We start from the raw sequence: 22,662 nt of genomic DNA on the forward strand, positions 1-22,662 counted from the left end.
CTCAACAGTACTACACATCCCACCATTTAGAGGCAGAGAAGAGTGCAAAAACTGTTCCGTCATTCTGTGAAACTCCCACTCACCTCTTTGGAGATGCCTCTTAGGTAGGTGCTAAGAAATTTGCTTCTATGATAAATACCTGCCCAGCCCAGGCTGGTGTCAGAAAATCTAAATTAATAGTCTCAGAGTAGAGAAAAAAACATGTAACTAACTGAAGCAACAATGGTGAGCTGTTTCACAACACTTCCAAGTTCAACCTATCTTCAAGAGGCTGACTTCAAGGCCATAGTGGAATTAGATTTAAAAGTAAGTCTAACAAAGAACTAAATCACCGAGCAACAGTTAGAAAGGATTCTGGTGATTTTAAAGATGAGACTCTGGTTAGGTCATACAGATAGCTGGTAGCATAATAAAGGCTAGAACAGACACTACTAACTCCTCAAAGAGCCAGATAATGAGTTGCTGTTATATGCCAAGAACCCTGTCAGGTACTAGAGATTAGAGAGAGCCATGCTTGTTCTTATATACTTCCTGTTGTTCAAAAACAATTTAAAATATCTCCAGGCATGGTGGCACATGCCTGCAATCCAGCTACTTGGAAGACAAGAGATCAGGAAGATCATGGTTCAATACCAGTAAAAGCAAAAAATTAGCAAGACCCCACCTCAACAAATAAGCTGGGCATAATGGTTCACATTTGTAATCCCGGCCTATGCAGAAAGCATAGGTAGGAAGATCACAGTCCAGGCCCAGCCCAGGCAAAACATGAGATCCTATCTGAAAAAAGAAAGCAAAAAGTACTGAGGGTGTGGGTCTGGTGGCTGAGTACCTGCCAAGCAAGGCCTTGAATCAACCCCCATAGGGCAAAAAAAAAAAGGGGGGGGGGGGCAGAGTGAGTTCAAATGTCAAGAATCACATTCTAAGGGAATGTGGATAATGCCATACCTCTTAATGAGCAAATTTAATTGAGGAGATGCACCAGCAATAAAGACTTTAGAATTCCAAAGTCTGCCCTTCCTCTGGTTATTACAATTCACATGCTGAGGCTCACTACTAGAGGTCCAGACCAGCCAAAGGCATTTCTACCCACATTTCATGGCCCAATCGTTCAAGAAAAATGAGCTTCGTATCTGTTGGGGGAAAAAAGTATTTGTCACATCACACTGCAAAATTAGCTCTGTCACAAGATTATAGAGTACAGCCATTTGTGGACAAACATCTAAGGAAAAAGGAAACAGTACAGGAATTTGACAACCACTCCTTTGGAATATAACATTAGGCTGTTTCAATGACACCTCTCATCTAAAGATCTCAAAACAAACGTTATGTACATTATCAAGAATTAAAGGCCAATACCATGGCCAAAGAAAGAAACAAATCAGTGACCTAAAAGAATTCAATACTGGCCGGGCGCTGGTGGCTCACACCTGTAATCCTAGCTACTCAGGAGGCTGAGATATGAGGATCATGGTTCAAAGCCAGCCTGGGCAGGAAAGTCCTTGAGACTCTTACCTCCAATAATCCACTAGAAAACCAGAAGTGGTGCTATGGCTCAAGCAGTTAGAGTCCTCACCTTGAACGGAAGAGCTGAGGGACAGCGCCCAAGCCCAGAGTTCAAGCCCCACGACCATCAAAAAAAAAAAAAAAAAAATTCAATACTGATGTTCTGACACTTAGCTTCTACCCTAAAAATAAGATCTAGTTTTTTAATACTGGTATAATGTGATAAGAAATTTGGATTTGTGGGGCTGGGAAGGTGGCTCAGTGGTAGAGCGCTTGCCTTGCATGCCTGAGGCTCTGGGTTTGATTCCTCAGCACCACATAAGCAAAAAGAAAAAAGCCGGAAGTGGCGCTGTGGCTCAAGTGGTAGAGCGCTAGCCTTGAGCTGAAGAGCTGAGGGACAGCGCCCAGGCCCAGAGTTCAGGCCCCACGACCGGACCAAAAAAAAAAAAAAAAATTGGATATGTTTTCTTTCCCCAATTATGGTTCAGAGTTCCTAAAACCATTGGCACTTCCTCAGTGACAGGACCATCTTTTTGCTTTTCATCGCAAGTCTATGCGCACTATACCTGTGTTTATTCTAGGTAAGGCAGCTCTGGGTGGACCTCCAAGAGCTGCAGAGTGGGGATGGCCACCGAGACACACTGCCCTGCTGCAATGGAGAGGAAGGGAGTGTGGGCTAGTGAATACAGAGGTGGCTGGAAGGGGAACAGAATGTCTGCACCCATCCCCCATGTGCCTCATCTTCTCGCTTCCATTTGCCTGTTCCTGGGTTGTATCCTTTACAATAAACCAGAAAGTGTAAACAAAGTATTTTCTAGAGTTCTGTGAATCCTTCTAGCTAGTCAATGAACAGAAGGGGGGTCCTGGAACCTCAAGCTGTAGCCAAGTTGGACAGATGTGTTGATGACCAGGAACTTGTTAAAATTATTCAAGAGAGAGCAGTCTTATGGGGTTGAGCCCCTACAGTGTAAGAATTAAATGTTATCTCTGTGTGTGTGTCTGTGTGCGCACATGCGTGCATATGCCAGTACTGAGGCTTGAACTCAGAGCCTCTTACATTCCTTGCTCACCTCTGGTGCTCTACCACTGACTCATGCCTCTATTTCTGGGTTTTTGCTGGTTAACTGGAGATAAGAGTCTTGTGGATTTGTCTGTCTGGGCTGGCTCCAAACTACAGTCCTCAGATTTTAGCTTCCTGAGTAGCTAGGATCATAGGTGTGAGTCACCAGTGCCTAGTTGAATAGAATCTTGAGATACTCAGTTTATATTAACTGGTAAGCTGAGTATGGTGTGGATATAGAAAAATAAACAAACTATTACATAAATAGTCATTCCTAGTCTATAGTTATAAAGCTCGCAGTTAAAGTTACACTTGCATTTATTGGCAGACAGCTTGCCTTATTGCACATGTATAAGTAATAATCCCAAAAATGTAATCAGTGCCATGAGAACAGTTGCTGCTTTTTAAAAAGATTGATAATCTTTTTTTTTTTTTTTGTCAGTCATGGGGCTTGAATTCTGGGCTTGGTGTCTGTCCCTGAGCTCTTCAGCTCAGGGCAAGCACTCTACTGCTTGAACCACAGCACCACTTCTGGTTTTCTGAATGGTTTATTGGAGATAAAAGTCTCACAGACTTTCCTGCCGGGGCTGGCTTTGAACCGTGATCCTCAGATCTCAGTCTCCTGAGTAGCTAACATCACAGGCATGAGCCACCAGCGCCCGGCAAGATTGATAATCTTATGCAATACATGTGCTATGCATTAAGGTTAGCATAAATTATGTGCAGTGTACAAAACTCAGAGGATTGTGCCCAACAACAGAATAAAAAATTAAGCCTCGGGCTGGGAAGGTGGCTCAGTGGTAGAGCACTTGCCTTGCATTCATGAGGCCCTAGGTTCGATTCCTCAGCACCACATAAGCAAAAAGAAAAAAGCCGGAAGTGGTACTGTGGCTCAAGTGGTAGAGCGCTAGCCTTGAGCTGAAGAGCTGAGGGACAGCACCCAGGCCCAGAGTTCAGGCCCCACGACCAGACCCCCCCCCAAAAAAAAAATTAAGCCTCATAATTATCTCACCACACATCAAGTAGCAGAGTTAGGAAGTAAGCCTACTTTTAAGATAGTCTCCACCACCTTCTATGTTACGGCAACTTTCATTCCCTATATCAAAAGTATACAGTGTCCCTGAAAATAACATGTCTGAAACCATGTCCTACGGGTGGGGGAATTATATAAATACAATGAGAGTATTCTAGTCTATGTCTCTCTCTGAGCTACCTTTTTCAGTACTACACTTTCTTGCTGATAGGCAACACTCATTTTTAGTTCCTTAATAAATTAAAGTCAACAAGATTTTTCCTTAGTTTCTTATCATTACCAATATTAACACTGAGAGGCCACTAGAGATCAGAAAAATCTTAGGAGCTGGAAAGGACAAGAGAAATCATGTAGGCCAACTACAGAAACAAAATACAATGGCAAGATAACAACCAGCATACACCTGGTATCTCTAATGTAACTTAAGTCAACTGTATAGTTGAACAACTCTTACTGTGAAAAAGTCCATTCCCACAGTGGGATATCCATCTCTTGCTTAGAATAACTCTTTAAATATACTTTATATTGCTAGGTTTCTATGTATTATGTGGTGAAATATCAATTCTTAATTTTTTCTTCAATAGATATAGTGTCTCCTATTCTGCTCTCATTCATTGACAATTTAGATTATCACTGTCCAATTAAAATGTGAAATCTGTAAATGCATACAATATTCCGGGATTATTGACAGTACAGCAACTAAGGAATATCCACAGTTTAATCTACGACTGTTTATCTATAAATGTTCAATAAGCCAGGCACGGGAGGCTCATGCCTATAATCCTAGCTACTCAGGAGGCTGAGATCTGAAGATCATATCAAAGCCAGCCCGGGCAGGAAAGTCTGTGAGACTATCACCAATTAACCACCAGAAAACTGGAAGTGGCGCTATGGCTCAAGTGGTAGAGCACTCGCCTTGAGCTGAAGAGCTCAGGGACAGGGTCCAGGCCCAGAGTTCAAGTCTCATGACCAACAAGAAAAAAAAAAGTTCAACAAAATAGCCTTTTTAACAGCTGTATCATGTCATTTGCAAGAAAATGGATGCAGCTAGATGATTTCATACCAAGCAAAACCAAGCTCAAAAAAAAAAATGTTTTGGGCTAGGAAGGTGGCTTAGTGGTAGAGTGCTTGCCTTGCATGCAGGAGGCCCTGGGTTCAATTCCTCAGTGCCTCATAAGCAGAAAAAGCTGGAAGTGGCTCTGTGGCTCAAGTGGTAGAGTGCTAGCCTTGAGCTGAAGAGCTGAGGGCTAGCACCCAGGCCCAGAGTTCAGGCCCATGACCAACAACAACAAAAAAAAATCCTGTTTTCACTCATATGTGGAAGCTAGACCTAAAAGACACACGTATTTAAGGACATGTACATAAGCATGTATGCATATATATATCCATATATATAATGGTATGTTTAATATAGACCATGAATCAAGCTAACAGACTGCTCTGAAGGGGAGGGGAGAATGAAAAACAAAGTTGAATAATTATAAGTATATATGAGGGCAGCATAGAGAAATCCAACAGAAGGTAATGATCAATAGGGGATGGGAGAGGAGAAAAAGACTTTGTCGGTACATAGAGACTAGTAGGAGGGAACTGTGCTGGTGGGGAGGATAAGGAAGGTGAATACTGTCAAAATTCATTACTTCCAAGTATGAAACTGAAACAAGGAAATCTGTTGAGGATGATATTTTGTTGGGGGAGGAGGTGTGGAGTATGATAGAAGAGGCACAATAGAAGGGAAAATAGTATAAATGTCTAGAGACAGATCAAAATACATGTCCCCCCTGGACATGTAATATAAGACAACAAAAAATTCAAGTAAACAACAACAAAATCCACTTATCTGAAACATCCAAATATATACATCAAGATCTTTCCCTCCTAAATTCCAGACATGAACCCAAATGCTTATTCAACATCTTAGTCCAATAAGCATCTCTAACTTATGGCCCAAACTGAGCTCCTGTTATCCCCTTTAAATTCCTCTTTCAGACTTTCTCATCTCAATAAATAGCAACCGTATCTTCCAATAACTTAGTACAAAAAAACAGTCAATCTAAATTATGCTTTCCTGCACAGCACAAACACAATCTATCAGTAAAATCTGTTGACTTTACTTGCGAAACATTATCCATTGGTAAAGAGAGAGATAGGTGGTGACTGATCAAGATTGTACTACATACATAAATGGATATATGAACATGAAACACCCTTGAACCACTAATTAATAAAAGAAAAAGGATGAAGATAACACAAAACTATGCCAAGTCTGTAGACATCACATCGGGAATAGTACAAACTATTAAAGGAGTTTTCTTACAATATTCCAACACTAACCTCTGAATCTAGAAAGAAAGTGACATGGCAATTTCATCACAGTTGTTATCATAAATAAAAGTGCCAATCCATAATTCATGTAAAGTGATGCTCTGGGGCTGGGAAGGTGGCTCAGTGGTAGCGCACTTGCCTTGCATGCATGAGGCCTTGGGTTCGATTCCTCAGCACCACATAAGCAAAAAGAAAAACAAGCCGGAAGTGGCGCTGTGGCTCAAGTGGTAGAGCGCTAGCCTTGAGCTGAAGAGCTGAGGGACAGCGCCCAGGCCCAGAGTTCAGGCCCCATTACCGGACCAAAACAACAACAACAAAAAATAGTGATGCTCTATGTTGGAATAACTCTATATGCTGGCTAAATCCAACTCCATTGAACTGAATCACTAATTGACCACAGTGGATGAAAGCAATGGCTTTATAGAATTTACATAAAGCAAATCACAAAAAATTACATATTTTATTATTGAGTGTTTTAGACACATTCATTATTTCAGTTAACTATTCATCAAAGACACCTTTGAATATATAATTATTATTTAGGAAGACTGAGCTGAAATATGTAGACTTTTTTGAAAATTATAAAACTGAATCTAGTTCTGGTCAAAAAGGCAAACATCACATTGTCACTCATTTGTAGAAATAGACCTAGAAAGCTGATGATGATACTAATAATAGTAATGGGACACAAATGTAAAAGGGGGACTTGTCTAGGTTTCAAGGGGAGGAGGAAAGGGTAAGGAGTTAATGAGGGATAGAGGACATAGCATAATGAAACTTCAAACACTGTAAAGCAAGGAGGAGCAAGAGGAACAACATACAGTATAGGTATGAAAATACAACGAAACCCTGCTAAAACTTTGTTAAATTAAATTAAAAAGCTGGGTAATGGTGGCTCATGACCGTAATCTTAGCTAGCTGGGAGCCCGAGACCTGTAGAATCACAGTTCAAGGCTAGCATAGGTATGAAAATTTGAGAGACTCCGTCTCCTAAATAACCAGCAAAAAAGTAGGCTGGAGGTGTGATCCAAGTGGCAGAGTAAAGCACGAAAGCCAAGCCAGTGCAAGGCCCCGAGTTCAAATCTTAGGGTGGAGTGGGGTGGGGGAAGGGAAGGAGGAGACTGAAATCACAGGGCTCTATGCAGTTTACTGGCAAATAAAGCACGAAAAACAGTAAGAGTAAGCTGGGCACTGGTGGCTCACACTGTAATCCTAGCTACTCAGAAGGCTGAGATCTGAGAATCTGTGTAGGCCGGAAAGGCCATGAGACTCTTATCTCCAAGTCTTATCTCCAATTAACCACCAGAAAACCCAAAGTGGCACTGTGGCTCAAAGTGGTAGAGTGCTAGTTTTACGTGAAAGAGCTCAGGGACAGCACCCAGGACTGGGTTTCAAGCCCCACAACCACCACCAACAACAAAAAAGTACCAAAGAGTAATAAAACTAAGTTGTTAAATAGTTTAATAGCTTTGTGTTTGTATGTTTGCTTTCTAAGCTGTCTATGTCTAGTAAATTGTCAAAGAAGAGATTTATCCTCATGTGAACTATCACACAGACCATCAAATGCTATTTTTCAAAAAAAATGTATTCATCATATGACTTATGAAATGGTAACCCCTTTGTACAACACCTTAATAATAACAATAAAATTATATTTTTTAAAATGGTAATTTTCTTTAACAATTTTGGCATTTTTAAAAAATATAATTATTTTTCATTCCTTATATAACTGTTAAATAAGTATTCAGTGATACTTGCTAATGGCTTTAATTAAGAAAGGCTATTCTAGAAGTGGAGAAGAATCAAAACGATCTTGCAAATCAACAAGACCTTGTCCCATTTTTTTAAAAAGGTTAAAAATTACATTTATATTTTTATACTTATTATTGATCTTGTTTACTTTGTCTCCACACATAATATACAATGTATACTCTATGAAGGCAGAAATTTTTATTTTCTCCTCTAGTACCCAGAACAGTAACCACAACAAATTTTTCACAAATGCACAAAATAATAAATGAGTTTTTTCTTCAAAACAGTATCCAATGAATATTCTAAAATAGTTCCTTATTATGGACGTTAACTTTTCTTTCAGCGTCACATTCAAGAATCTACTTTTTTTTAATTTAATTTTATTTTTTGTTGGTCATGGGCTTGAACTCTGGGCTTGGGCGCTGTCCCTCAGCTCTTCAGATCAAGCAGCTCTACTGCTTGAGCCATGGAGCCACTTACGGTTTTCTAGTGTTTTACTGGAAATAAGAGTCTCACAGACTTTCCTACCCGGGCTGGCTTTGAACTGAGATCCTCTGATCTCAGCCTCCTGAGTAGCTAGGATTACAGGCGTGAGCCACCGGCACCCAGCTAAGAAGTCTACTTTTTAAAATGCTATATGCCGAACACCTATTCAGTGAAAACTTAGCACCATGTTTTTAAAACCTATTGTAGCTGGGTGTTGGTGGCACCCATAGTCCTAGTTACTCAGGAGGTTGAGATCTAAAAATCATGATAGAAAGCAAATCAGGACAGAAAAGTCGGTGAGATTTTAATATTCATAACCACCAAAAGGCCAGAAGTGACACCGTGGGTCAAGTGGTAGAATGCTAGCCTTGAGACAAAAAGCTCAAGGTCAGTGCCTAGGATCTGAGTTCAAGTCCTAGTACCAGCACAAGAAAACAAACAAAAAAACCTATGGGGGGGGGGATGTAGGGGAGGCAGAGGGAGGGAGGAGATGGGAAGGGATGGGAAGGGGAAACAAAGGAGGAGGCAACAATGCTTGATAAGAAATGTACTCATTATCTTGCCCATGTAATTGTAACCCCTCTGTATGGTATTTTCACAATAAAAATAAATAAATAAATAAATAGCTTTAAAAAAAAAAACCTACTGTGGACTCATGAGTAAAGATGGGAGTTGGCCAATAATGCCCAGTAACTGGGAGGCTGGAGCAGAAGAATCAGGCCATCCTGGATTATACACTGAGACCCTGTCTCAAAGAGCAAACAAAAAAGGATAGAAATTTTAAAATCTGATTCATGATCATGGCAGGCTTATAACATCAAAGTTCAAAAAAAGAAAAAAGAAGGCTTTGATTGGTAAGAACTGAAATGTCTACAATGCTACAAAATGCAATAATAATCCTTTATATTACTATAATAGCCTTTCTCACCTATTTTCTCATTTAATTCTCAACAACCCCATGCCCATGAGCTGTGTAAGGCAAGTAACAATTTGTTCATTTCAAAGTAAAGTAAAAACCTAAAGTAACAAACACACTAAAGCATCAGGGTAATCTCAAAACTTAAGACTGGAATCTCAATTTTTAGTTCAAAATCTGCATTATCACACCTCTTCTAATAAATAATACTGTAATAAACTATAAAATTACATATCCAAATATTATGTTGTGGATACTTTCCCCAAACTATCCAGGTTAATGCAGAATGGGAACAAAGTTCATCAGTCATTATCTCAATCTGAGAATAAAAACTGAAACTACTTCTTGACACTTGTAAGTCTAAGCACAGGTCCACTAACATCCAAGAAGAGTGCTAAGAAATGACCATTGATCTATATGCAATAAGGAAGTTCTTGCTAGGAAAGAAAATGGGGCAAAGGAAAATAGGGCGAATGAAAGAAGAACAGAGTCCTAGGGAGGATAGTGACATGGGTATATGATTGTTCTATACTGCTCTGGATGCCTACAAACGTGAGTGCAGAAGAAGAGACAGAACCCCTCAGAACCTCCAGAGTTCTCTTCTTCCCTTGTACAGATGAAGATGAACAGTTATGATCCAGAATGTTTCACCAAAAGTTCTTTTTAAAAAACTTAGAAAATAGAGTTTGGAATGTGGCTCTGTGGTAGAATGCTTTTTAGCATGCACAAAGCCCTGAGTTCAATCACAGAACCATTAAAAATAACAGTTAAAAAAAACAAAACTTAAAATATCATTCAAAAAGTGATCCAAATACCAAAATTAGATCTAAAATACACTGGGATAAGATAAATTATGCAGGATTCTAGGCATTCCCACACAGTGAGACCAAAGGAGAATGTTCACAGCTAAGAATCACAAGAGTTTAATGCCTCCGTGCCTCTGATCATATAATAATTTTATCAAAATGAATTCCAGGAAATGGGGGGAAAAAGGGTGATGCAAGGACCAGACATGGGCATGTACATCTATACTCTCAGCTGTGAGGAAGGCTTAACTAAAAGAATCAATTGACCAAGATCCAAAAAACTTCCCTGAAAAAACTCAAGATCCTATAGGGGTAGGAGAATTAAAGGAAAAAAATGGTGGGGAATGATTCGAGAAGCACAGCACATTCCCAGCATGTATGAGGCCATGGGTTCATACCTTAGTATCCCACACCACACACACATACACACACACACACAGATCTGATCTGGGAGAATGAACTCTATACCATGTGAACATTCTGACCATGTAGAACAGCTATTCACCAAGCTTTAATGTCTGAAGAAAGAGCTGTATGTGCAATAGCCAGGATATGGAAACAACCCAGATGTCCCACCACAGATGAATAGATCCAAAAATTGTGGTATCTATACACAATGGAATAGTATGCAGCCATTAGAAAGGACAAAATAATGGCATTTGCAGGGAAATGGATGGAGCTAGAAGAAATCATGTTGAACAAGGTAAGCCAAGAGCAAAGAAACAAACAGCACATGGTCTCCCTAATAAGTGGATGTTAAATCCAAAACATAAGGTGATATGACAAACTTAACAAGGCTTAAGAAACAAAGGACTAAAAAAAAAAAAAAAAGAAACAAAGGACTTACACTTATCTGGTCAAATCACTACTAAATAACTCCATGCTGCTGATCATATATATGGTATATAAGTGCACTGGAGGGAAATCAGGATGACAACACAGAACTAGAGGGAATCAGGGAAAAACATAGAACAGTGGGACCCATCAGCTGCACTGGACATTGATCAAAATGAACTAAGCAACTCAATGGCAGCGATGGGAGGGAGGGAATGAGTGGGAAAGAGGGAACAGCTGATGCTATGCAAAACAAAAGAAATGTACATATCACCCAGTGTGGAAGAAATAACTGCATTGTCAAAGCTCATAGAACTCATAAATGTTATAGACCACGATAGACAATTTGCCCCATGAAAGTTAGAATGTGTTTGTGACTTATACTAAGCATCACTATCCCCCAATACTGTGAAATTTGGGGAATTATGTAATCACTTAATCACAATAAAAAAATTTGAAATAAAAAAAGAAAGTAAGTGCTGTGTATGTGTCTTCCCCAGAGGGTAACACTAACATCTGCTGGGTCAGAGGTGCAAGAGAACAAGAAACACTACTAAGTAGCTGAAAATCTCTAGTTCTCTAGTTCTCACTCAGGCTATAAATTCTTTCCAATTAAAATCACATAGTGGCAATACAACTAACCAAGTGCAGATGTCCCTGTTGCTCCTGTCACTGACAGGGAATCAGCTCTCTTCTGATCCCTCATAATAATAAAATTAAATGCAAACAATGCATGGTAGTACAGACTTATAAACCAGCACTCTAAAGGCTAAGGCAGGAGGACAGAATTTCAAGGCCAGTTTGAGCTATAGAGTAAGACCCTATCATATATGCATGCATATGTACATACAATTTTTTAGAAAATATAAAAATAAATCCAAAAACTCATTTTCCAGTTTTTCACAAAAAATAATAGTCCTATCACACACCAACCAAATAGAGATAAACAGTATTAGTGGTCTGCCAAAAGGTCCAAGCATTCTGGCATCTTATAAAACAAATGCTATGGGGCTGGAGTTGTGGTTTAAGTGATAGAGTGACTGCCTAGTAAACCTGAGGCCTTGAGTTCAAAACCCTAGTAGTACCAAAACAACCACAAATACAACTACTAATTCAAAAATTCAAATGTCTACATGACCAGAAATAATCATCCAAAAGAGTGCAGTGTTGCTGGGGGGTTGGGGGGAGAGTGCACGAGTGCGAGAGAGCACACGCACCAAAGGGGAGCTAGGAGCTGTGGTTAACACATGTAAAACCCAGCTACTTAGGAGGCAGAGGTTGGGAGGATTGAAATTCAAGGCTAGTCTGTGCAAAACATTGGCAAGATTCCCATCTCACTACGATCATACAAAATTCCCAGGGCAGTCAAAGTGATAGACTTAACCTAGAACATTAGGTGGGGGGGGGGGGGGGGGGGTGGGAAGGGACTGCAAAGTAGTATACCAAGCTTCAGCTTTACAAGATAAGAGTTCCAGAAATGGATTGTGGTGTATGGTTGCCCAGGATTACGAATGTACTTAAAGCAACTAAACTGTTTGTTGTATGCAAACACAAAAGAATTTATTACCGCCCCCCCCCCCCCCCCCCCCGCCAGTCCTGAGGCTTGAACTCAGGGCCTGGGCACTGTCCCTGAGCTTCTTTTGCTCAAGGTTAGCTAGCACTTGATCACTTGAGCCATAGTTTAAAAAAAAAAAAAAAAAAAGCCATTTCCAGCCTTTTCTGTGTATGTGGTACTAGAATGGAACTCAGGGCTTCATGCATGCTAGGCAAGCACAATACCACTAGGCCACATTCCCAGCCCTACACAAAAGAATTTCTTAGAAGGAAAAGTAAAAGTAGCCTGAGAAAAACCACCACACATTATGTATAGAAGAATAAAGATAAACCCAATCAAGGCCAACTTCTCTTGGAAACCATAAAGGCCAGAAGAAAGTGAACCAACATCTTTTTTTCCTCTCCCTTCCCCTCCCCCTTCTACCCTCCCCCTCTTTCCCTTTCTCTCCCTCTCCCTCCCCCCCTCGCTCTCTCCCTCTCATGGGGCTTAAACTCTGGGCCTGGGCACTGTCCCTGAGCTCTTCAGCTCAAGACTAGCACTCTACCACTTGAACCAAAGTGCAACTTCCTTTTCTGGTGGTTAATTGGAGATGAGTCTCATGGGACTTTCCTGCCCAGGCTGGCTTTATACTGTGATCCTCAGATCTCAGCCTCCTGAGCAGCTAGGATTACAGGTATGAGCCACCAGCACCCAGCAGTGAAGCAACATCCTTAAAGTAGTATTAAAAAAAATAATAATGTAAAGATCAACCTATAATTCTATACCCTGTGAAAATAGCTTCTTCAAACAGAAGCAAACTAAACACTTCTTCAGAAATACTAAACAGACTTATCATCAGCAAACCTATACTGTAAGAAATGTTTTTGTTTTTTTTTTTACAGCCTTCAATCAGAAGGAAAATGATATTACACAGAAGCCTAGGGCCACACAGAACTGTGTCCTGGGAATGGTAAGTACATAGGTAAAGAGGAGGTTTATAACATACACATACTTGGACGACTTGTTATACTGGGAAAACATTCATTTATATTGCTAAAGGAAAGAAAAATCATTATGAAGAATTTTCACAATATACTTATCTTTCAATATGCCTGTCTTGCAAAATACTCAAAGTACTTTATTAACAGAACTTTACACAAAACTTTAATCAGCATTCTTTTAAGTGATAAGAAGCTCTAAGCTGGGCAGAATGGCGTAAGCCTATAATCCTACTCCTTGAAAGGCAGAGATTGGGAGAATGAAGCTCCAGGCCAGAGGGGCATAAAAGTTCAACCATGGCTGGGCGTGGCCATACACATTTGACATCTCAGCCACAAGGGGAACACAAAAGCAAGGCACAGTGACTGCACTTGTCATCCCCAGCACCCCAGGGAAGCACAATCCTCCTACCCAAAGATTGCAGTCCAGGCCTGCCTGGGCTTAAATTGAGACCCTAGCTAAAAAAAAAAAAAAAAGGTGGGGCCCAAGCAGGAGAATGCTTGACTTGCAAGTGCTCAGAGCCCTGAGTACTACAGAGAGACAGACAGGCAGACAGAGACAGAGACAGAGACAGACTCTTAAGGTAAAGCTATTTTTCTGATAACTAAGAGTCTTCCTGTTGGAGAAACAAAATTAAAACTAAAATCTTCTCAGTACCAGCAGTGTTCCATTACAGAGTGTTTTTTAAAAATCTATAGGAGTTGTCTAGAGAAAAATTCCTTGCGATAAGTATGATAGTGGTCAATAAATAATTTAAATATATTTTAGTATCTCCAGGGTACACCAGTAATTTAAGAATAAGCTACAAGACAGAAAAGAATGCTCATTGTTATGATGTCTGGAAAACATTAGGTTTAAAAAAATTAATCAAACTGCCCTAAATCAGCAAAAGAAAAAAAAAAAAACAACTTTTACCAAGTCTCCCTGAGGAAAACAAATTTGTCAAAGCCAAGATGTCAAAACAATAGTTGCAAAATGAAATCAGGGTCAGGTGTTGAAACAAGAAAATGAACACAGTAATATTGGGCACTATTACAGCTCAAACCTCAGAGGGCATGTGGTTAGTAGCAACAAACCTCTGTAATTTAACATCACTGATGCATACAGAATGGAATTACAGAATGGAATACTGCCTACTCTCCCCTGAACACAAGTTAAGTATAGTTCATACGTTCCAACTCCTCAAGACCACTAGCAGATCTGACATTCCAACTTCATTTGAGAGACCACTTGCAACCCTCAAACAAGTTAACTGAACAATACACAACATAATTCAGGATGTTCCTATGTCAGAATTTGAAAGGAAGGCTACCTACTGCTATCTCATCTGGACCAAAATACTTTCCTCTGAAAAACTGAGTTAAGAAGAAAATTATGTGATTTCAGTTTCACTAATGAATACCAGGACACAGAAAGGTAGGATTGTTCAGCACTTTGAGTCAAATCACTGAGTAACTTTCCACTTTATGTGATAATAACTGTATCCAAAGAAATGAACTGGTTATGTGCCCAAGAAAACTGGAAACATATGTTCCAACAAAAACTTATACAAGAATGCCCAAATAAGGGGAGGCACAGAAATGGAGAGACAAAGGGTGAGCAAATGCAGCAATGGTACTCATTGGACACTATATTGAAAAGGAACTATAATGGGGATGGGAAGGAAAAAGTTAGGCGAGAAAGAGGGAAGGAATGACATTGTCCAAAAAGTAACTGTAACCACTCTGTACATCACTTTTATAATGACAAAAAATGTAAAAGAATAAGCTCTGTCCCCCTCCCTTCCTTATTTCTTTTTTAAATAGTCTTCTATGCTGCCTCAAATTCCTGGGCTCACATGATTCCCCAGCCTCAGTCTCCCAAGAAGCTATATAATTATAGGCATGCCCAGGCAAAACAGAATTATTCTTATAGTCAAAACGTGGAAACAGCTGAGTGCCAGTGGCTCATGCCTACAATCCTAGCTACTCAGAAGGCTGTTTCTGAGTGCTACAGTTCAAAGCCAGTGTAGGCAGGCAAGTCTCTGAGACTCTCATCTCCAATTAACCACTAAAAAGCCAGAAAGAAAAAAAGTGGAAACAATGTCACTCATCAACTGAGAAATGAACAAACAAAATATCTAAATAATGAAATATTATTCAGTAATAACAAAGTAATAAAGCACTAAAACATGCATGTTGATATATCGCTGTGAGTAAAGGCAGAAACAAGAGGCCCTATTCTTTATGATTCGATGTATATGAAATATTCAAAATTAATTCACAAGATTTCAGAAAAATCAAGATTGCTAGTCTTCAGGAGATAGAGGAAGAGACTGTTTAATGGCTACAGAGTTTCTTTTTGGTATAACAAAACAGTTCTAGACTTCAAATACCGTAGTATTTGTACAATAGTGTGAATGTACTAAAAGCAATTGAATCACTTGCACATAGTTAACTTGTCAATGAGGAAATTTTATGTTATACAAAATTTATAATATAGAAATACATTTCCAAATGTTAATTGTCCTAGTGCCTGTATCTCCTTAAAAAAGAAGCAGCAGCAGCAGCAGCAGCCACGTGCCAGTGCCAGTGGCTCATGCTTATAAATCTAGCTACTCAGGAGGCTGAGATCTGAGGATTGCAGTTCAAAGCCTGCCCAGGCAGGAAAATCCTTGAGACTCTTATCTCCAATAAACCACTCTGAAAACCAGAAGTGGCGCTGTGGCTCAAGTTGTAGAGCGCTAGCTAGCCTTGAGCTGAAGAGCTGAGGGACAGTGCCCAGGCCCAGAATTCAGCCCCATGACCGACAAAAAAAAAAAAAAAAAAGAATATTTTGCTCATTAAAATAATCAATCAAAATCACTTTAAAACTGCTAATACAATGTTATTTTAGAAAAGGCAAAACTGTAGATAGTAAACAGAGCATTAAGAGGTTGCTAAAAGCTGGCACAGGGTAAACAAGGAGGTAAAACATAGTGATTATGAGACGTTAAAACTCCACTAAAACCTACAGAATCTTAAAAGCACAGTGTAAACCTAAAAAAAATGAAAATTCTTACATAATAAGTACAGGGATCTCAACATGGAATGCAGACTGTGACACAACTCTAAATCTACAGCAACTACATGAAATCTACAGGAAAGTAGTGCTGATGAAGAAATGTTGGAAAAACTAAAGGCAAGAGGAACTGTCCATAGTGCTATATTCTAGTTGCTGGTTTCCCATAGGTATGCAGCTTAACAACTCTGAAACCACCACACATGAATCCTGGAACTGAAGAAGTAAACAGACAGCAGACAGTGAGCCAAGTTTCTCACTGTAAAATGAGAGGTTTCAGATCACAAAGGAAGTTGGGTTAGAACGATTTCTATGATACCAAGTAAGTCCTGTTTAGCTTAATATGCATACTGGCAGTTACATACAGAAATATTTAAAATATGTGCAGATAAAGTATCAACATCTAACTCCTTGCTTTCTCTCTTATACACACATCTTCTTGCTGTCACCTAGAAGCAACAACACTCTAGTTGTACTCAGAATAAACAACAGCAAGATCTTGGCTTTTCTAATACCATTCTCAAATAAAAAGGAATCAGGGGAAGTGGCGCTGTGGCTCAAGTGATAGAGTGCTTCGCCTTGAGCTGAAGAGCTGAGGGACAGCGCCCAAGCCCAGAGTTCAAGCCCCACGACCTACAAAAAAAAAAGGAATCAGGATTCCTTAAAGAAACAACTGATTATAGGAATGGACCAAAAAATATACAAGCCTTGAAGCAGCTTACACTGCAAGAGCAAGAAAGTACTCAAAAAATACCCACAGCCACACTAGGTGGTGCATACCTATAATGCCAGCTACCTGGGATGTAAAGATCAGGAGGACCATGGTTTAAACCTAACCCAAACAGCAAGACCATCTTCAACAAATAAAGTGTAGTTGTGGGATAGCCTGAATTCCAGCAATGCAGCATAGATGAAAGAGGACTGTGATCTAAGGCCTGCCCCCCAGAAAAAACTTAAGACTCCCTCTGAAAAAATAGCTTAAAGCAAAAAGGGAGGGAGGCATGACTCAATTGATAAGAGTGCCTGTCTAGTCACCATGGAGTTCTGAGTTCAAACCTCAATACCATCAAAACATACAATGAGCTGGGAAGGTGGCTCAGTGGTAGAGTGCTTGCCTTGCATGCCTGAGGCCCTGGGTTCAATTCCTCAGCACCACATAAGCAGAAAAAAAAAGCCGGAAGTGGCGTTGTGGCTCAAGTGGTAGAGTGCTCGCCTTGAGCTGAAGAGCTGAAGGACAGCGCCCAGGCCCAGAGTTCAGGCCCCACGACCAGACCCCCCCCCAAAAAAAAAATCTGAATAAAGTGTGGACTTAGTAATGATGTAATATTGGTTCATGCATTGTGAAACTGTATCATACCAATGTAAGATGACAATAATAGGGAAGTTGGGTCTAAAGTAGACAAAGAAAGAATGAATGTCTCTGTATTAAATGCTTCATCGTAACTCTGTAAACCTAACACTATTCCAAAAATAAGTTTATTTTTAAAAGATTTTTAAAAAATGTAATATATTTGTGATGGATATAACTAATTTTATTTAGTGCATCTGGGAACTCCTTCCCCCCAAAAAAAGCCTAAAATAGGATTCTCTTCCCTCAAGAAACTTTTGTCTTATTGTGAAAAAAAATGCTCATGAAACAAGTATAAAATACAAAAACATGCAAACATTAAAGATAAATGTATGTTTAGAATATAGAGATGTCTAGAATTATATGAGAATGTTTCAGGAAGAAGATAAAATTTGAGTTTACATCTTTAAATGTGCTGGAGGATACCAATGTAATAAAGAAAGATAAACACACTTACAGAACAACCAGAAAAGGTCAGGAAATAAGAAAAAGCTAAAAGGAAACGTTTAAAGATCCCTGAAAAGACTTAAATGAAAGATCTAACAACACTGAACAAATACTTGAAGGGTCATGTGGCAGAAATAATACATCATATACCCATTTAACTTACAAGCTGACCTCTGTAAAATGTGACCAGTGCTCAAGGACAAATTGACAGCTGCTCAGTAGAACCACAACAGGAAATGCCAAAAGGGAAAGAGAAGAAGCAGTTCTCTACAACTTTTTCAAAGGACATTTTATGTATGTATGTGTGTGTATGTATGCCAATGAAGTGAAAAATCTCTGCTACTTTGAAATTCTGAGAACACTATTAACCATCCTTTCGTATTACATTGTGTTTAATATTTACATCTGTAAATGTAAAAACAGAATTTTTAAAACTCTGAACTGAAGCAGTAAACTATCAGAAATCTCCACCATCTCCCACACCATGATAGAGATTAGATGGCTATTTTTAAAAGCTAGTCTGAAGGCTAAGATATTCACAAAATAAGTTATTGACATCTCTCCTCTTAGTCAAGTTTAGTGATTCTCAGTCTCTAATGTGCATAAGAATTTTACTTGACTATATACACAAAATATAAACACTACACTTTTTGAGTAATTTAAATGATTTTCAAGAAAAATTGCCCCTTTATGTGATTTGTATCTCATGCACTAATCCGCAGGCCTACTCCTAGGCCAAGGGGGAACTCTACTGCAAGATTATGCCAAGGAAGAAAGATCAACTCCTAAAAGAAAAACACTCTAACAATTAGATCTAAAAACTGCACAGGCTACTTAAAAGTAATGAAATTTCTGGCACTAAAAATATTCAAGTAAGCCTCAGAAAGTCACTGTGAACATTTCAGAAAGGAGCAATTGGGTAAGTAAAAAATAAAAAAAAACTCAAGGGGCTGGGAAGATGGCTCAGTGGTAGAGTGCTTGCCTTGCATGCATGAGGCCCTCGGTTCAATTCCTCAGCACCACATAAGCAGTAAAAGCAGGAAGTGGGGCTGAGGCTCAAGTGGTAGAGCGCTGGTCTACAGCTGAAGAGCTGAGGGACAACACCCAGGCCCAGAGGTCAGGCCTCACGACCAAAAAAAAAAAAAAAAAAACTCAAGACACTTTAAGACTCTACAATAGGTAGGATTTTAAAACTTGGTAAGAGGAAAGCAAGCTAGTTGAAAGCAACAAAGGCACAAATGACAAGTTACATGAGGAACTTCAACAATGGATAACATGGAAGAGGCCTGTGTCTGTCTATCTGCAGACCTTTGCACATGCTGCTTCATGGCCATCTTTCAGGTCCTAATCTTCTCCCTAGTAAGGCCTCCTATGTAACCCACCACCTACCCTCTGGCTGACTTGCTTGTCACATGGCTCATTTTGTTCATCCATAGTAATGAACTAAACTATGAATAAGCAAACTTTTTTTTATAAAAGTCCACATACTGCATAAAAATACTGTGTGCCAAATACAACTCTTGTCTGTATTTTTTTGTATGGCTTGAAAGTCAACAAAAGTTTTACCTATTTAAATGGTTGGAAGGGAAAAAAATCAGACAAACATTCATGACATGTGAAAATTGTATGAAATTCAAATTTCAGTGTCTAAAAGTTTAGTTGGAAAGATAAAAGCAATACAAAGAATTATTCTGATCACAGTATATGCACATCTGAAATACCAAGTTGAAATGTACTTTACAATACACATTAAAAAATTATGATAAAAAAGAAAAAATAAACATGCTAGTTTATAATACTACCTATGGTTGCTTCTGCACTGAAACAATAATTGAGGAGTTGCAACAGGACTTGTAAGGCCCCAAATATTTACTTTCTTGTCCTTCACAAAAAAGGTTTAGTGACTGCTGGTTTACATTACTATCTGAAATTACCATATCTGCTTTTTGTTCTATATTCTTTTTCTCTATGCAAGCCACATACACAGAATCCAGTTTAATAAAAGCAGTCTGTCCTGCTCTTACAATGTAGTCCAGTGCTTAGAAAAAAATCTGAAACAAAGTAAGGTGCTCAATAAATATTTGATGAATAAATTAATTGACAGACCATAAATGCCATTCCGAGGAACTTAAAATTTAAGTCCTTCAGTCATTATAGGTTTTATGATATGCATAAAAACGCCTACAGAAAAGAGGAAATATCGAGCAGAGGTGCAAGCAGCTTAAAGTTTTTTAGTGGTCACCAACTAGCCCAGGACAGCATTCTTCATCATACTACAGGCAACAGGGGTTTTCTTTGTTTTTTTGGTCGGTTGTGGGGCTTGAACTCTGGGCTTGGGTGCTGCCCCGGTGCTCTTCAGCTCAAGGTGAGCACCCTACCGCTTGAGCCACAGTGCCACTTCCCAGTTTTCTAGTGGTTTATTGTAGATGAGAGTCTCACAGACTTTCCTGCCCGGGCTGGCTTTGAACTGCGATCCTCAGATCTCAGCCTCCTGACAACAGGGGTTTTGTACACATAAAAATTCTCTCAACTATTACAAGATGTCACAACATTGCCAACTGATTGTGCTACTGTTTATCCTAAGACACAGTCTATGACACTTCATTTCCATACATAGTATACAACTGCTACACCTTGCCAAATCTTTAATAAGTGCTCATAATTGCAAGCCTGTATAACATACAAATTCATTTTTAATATCTAAATTTCTCCTGTGCTGCTTCAGCAATCTATTCTGTAGGCAGCTGAAAACTCTAGAAATTAAAAGGTTACCACCCACAGACCAGAAGCAGATTTTTAATCTTTCTATACTAGCCAGAGTGGGTGTGTGCTTTCAAACACACACAGACACAAACATAGTTGAAGATAAGGTATTGTTGAGTTTAAATCCCCCCAACCGCATCGTTTGTTACATGATAAGTAAAAGTGCCACCTACTCACAATTTCAATCTCAATCTTCGAATCTACAAATAGAGAAAATAATGTAACTACCTCCTGGAGGAATTCTATGTCATTAATCATGAGGTTCTTTCCTCCAATCTTTGCAACAATTTCTATATACAGGTACTTCAAAAAGAACAGCGATTGGCTTAACCAGTGAGGTCCAAAAGTTAAGATAGTGGACGGATGATGGAATAAACACATCAAACTTTTGTTAAAAATTAAACTAGCTATCTTACTTTTTTTTAGCCCTAAGTGTTTTTAAAAGAACAACAACAATGATAACCTAATTGAGGAATTCAAGCCTTTTATAGAGAGAGATATTTATGATATAGGTACCTTTGACTTATAGCAACCATTTTAGATGGGGATGGGGGGGGGGGAGAACCACCTTTTTTTCCTCTGTAACAAGAAAGTCAGGATGAAAATGCAGTCTGCAAACTCTGGCTAGGCTCTACCAAGACTAACGATGTGTCACCAGAGCCAAGGAAAAGAAAGCAGCCGACGGCTCAGGTAGGCGGAGAATCCTCGCCACCGACGCTGTTCAAGGGGTGAATCAAACCAACACTATTTACACCTTGGCTTGGGCTGAAAAAGCCGGGACTGGCCAACTGGAAACGGATCTCTGGCTCTGGAGACAGGTACAACTCGCTGCACCCGGGCCCCTCCCGAAGAGAGTTGAGAAAGGGCACCCTGGGGTGCAGCCCAGCCCCCCCCATCCTCCCCAGTGCGCCCCCATCCTCCCCAGTGCACCCCCCCACCCCGGTCAAACAAGTTCAAAATCAAAACAAAAGGTGCAAAACTGGTCTCAGGTGGCAGCGGCCCGGCCCAGCGGCCAACTTCGCGGGCGCCGAAGACCCCCGACCCTTCTCCTCAACACGGGGGGTGGGGGACGGCCCAACTCCTCAGCGCCCCTCCTCACCTCGGCCTGAGGAGATGCTGAGGGGGCTGCGAGCCGGGCGAGGTCGGGGCCCGGCGGGAGGATGGGGGCCGAGCCCTAGGCCCGAGGTTTCAGGCTCCAACGGGGGCCACCGAGGGTCCCGGCCGCGCCAGGCCGCGCGCCCGAAGCCGGGCCTGCGGCGGCGGCGGCGGCGGGCCGCGCTCCCTCACGACCGTCCCCACCCACAGCGGAGGGCCGAGAGGGGGCCGCGTCCGGGCGGGGGCACGCACTCACCGACGGGGAGGGGAGGAGCGGCCGGCGTCCCCGCCGGCGCCGCCGCTGCAGCTCAAGCGCCGGCTCCTGCCGCTGCGGCCGCCGCGCCCGGTCCATTCCCCCCACCCAGCCACCCCCCCTCCCGGCCCTCCCCCCGCGCCGCCTCAGCCGCCGCCGCCGCGGCCGGGACGCGGGAGCGCGAACCGGCTCCGGGGAACGAAAGCCAGAGCGCGCGCCCCGCCACCGCCGCCACCGCCCACAACCTCCACCCCCGGCCGACGGCGCCTGCGCGAGGCGGCGCGGGGCGGGCGCGCGCACGCCGCACGGGGCGGGGCCGGCCTCGAGGGGCGTGGCCGCGCCTCCGGTCCGCCCACCCAGCGGGCGCTGTCCGCGAGGAGCGCCTCCGGACGAGCGGCTCCCGGTCCCGAAGCCCGGGAGCCGTGCTCCGCGGGACCGGTTCCTGTGCGGTGCGGGTTTGGGCGGGTTT

General features: G+C 41.1%; 1 protein-coding gene across 4 annotated transcripts in view; it reads right to left on the reverse strand.

Annotated features, from left to right (window-relative positions):
• LOC138822723 (transmembrane and coiled-coil domains protein 1) overlaps window positions 1–22,291 on the reverse strand; it is a 139,557-nt gene extending 117,266 nt beyond the window's left edge. For 2 of the 4 annotated variants that reach the window (XM_070015619.1, XM_070015615.1), the window contains exon 1: window positions 22,197–22,291. The gene's annotated coding sequence lies outside the window, so the exon portion shown is untranslated. Of the gene's footprint in view, window positions 1–8,805; window positions 8,905–21,944; window positions 22,026–22,196 lie in introns of those variants that run through there. The other 2 variants (XM_070015616.1, XM_070015617.1) reach the window with 2 other exon arrangements.
• Between the last annotated feature and the right edge of the window lie 371 nt (window positions 22,292–22,662).

The sequence above is a fragment of the Dipodomys merriami genome, unplaced genomic scaffold, assembly GCF_024711535.1.
Source record: "Dipodomys merriami isolate MVZ:Mamm:240054 unplaced genomic scaffold, mDipMer1.0.p SCAF_114, whole genome shotgun sequence".
Lineage (NCBI taxonomy): Eukaryota > Metazoa > Chordata > Mammalia > Rodentia > Heteromyidae > Dipodomys > Dipodomys merriami.